Source organism: Alligator sinensis, unplaced genomic scaffold (assembly GCF_000455745.1).
Source record: "Alligator sinensis unplaced genomic scaffold, ASM45574v1 scaffold673_1, whole genome shotgun sequence".
NCBI classification, from domain to species: Eukaryota; Metazoa; Chordata; order Crocodylia; family Alligatoridae; genus Alligator; species Alligator sinensis.
In genome coordinates this window covers 211,141-212,039 of record NW_005842829.1, presented here as the reverse complement: position 1 = coordinate 212,039, position 899 = coordinate 211,141, and positions in this window count along the sequence as shown.

Sequence of the window (899 nt, the reverse complement as noted above, 5' to 3'; positions counted from 1 at the left end):
CAAGCCCCCAGCCTCCATCCCCACCTCACCTTGAGGAGCGAGGAGGCACATGGTGAGGAGGCACTCTGCCCCAGCCCCTGCCCCTGCCCCTGCCCCTGCCCCTGCCTTGCAGCGCCCTGGTGCCCACAGCCCCACTGCTGTTCCCCGCTCTGACCTCTGCCCCCTGCCCCCCACACCGGTGTCCTGACCCGCAGCCCCCACGGTCTTTCCCCTGCGCTGGCCGGGGAGATTTAACGGCAGACAAAGCCTGTTGTGCAGCTGGCGGCTCCGGCTGTAAACATGGATCAATAATTTAAGGGGGTAAAACTATTAATAGCGCGTTAAAAACACACCGTTGTCTGACAGGCAAGAGGCGGTGGAGTGAAGGTCGCAGCGGGCACGGGCTGGGCATGGCCCCGCCAGGGCACATTGCAGCGAGCTGTGCCCGGGATCCCCGAGGGGCTCTGCAGCCTTCCCCCCTGGCTCCCTCATGCCAGGGCCCCCCGCTGCCTTCCCCCCTCTCCCAGAGCCTGCTGGGCACTTGGCCATGGCTGGGCACCGAGCCCCACCCCTCCAGCCCAGACCCGGCTCGCACATCCCACCCCCCGTGTGCGTCCTGCCCTGGCGTCCCACGCAGCGAGTTCAGGGTGCTACAATATGTGCATCTGCCTCAGTTGGTCTACAAGGTGCAAATCTCCCCTGCCTTCCCCACCCACGCTCCAGTCCAGATGCTCCTCCCACGAGCCCCCCGCTCCAACCTAGGGACCCCTTCCCTGGACATGGGCCCCAGCACCCCACGCTCCAGCACACGGCTCCCCTGACCCCAGCTCAGAGCCCGCCTCATAGATTCATAGATGTTCGGGTCGGAAGGGACCTCAATAGATCATCGAGTCCGACCCCCTGCATAGGCAGGAAAGAGT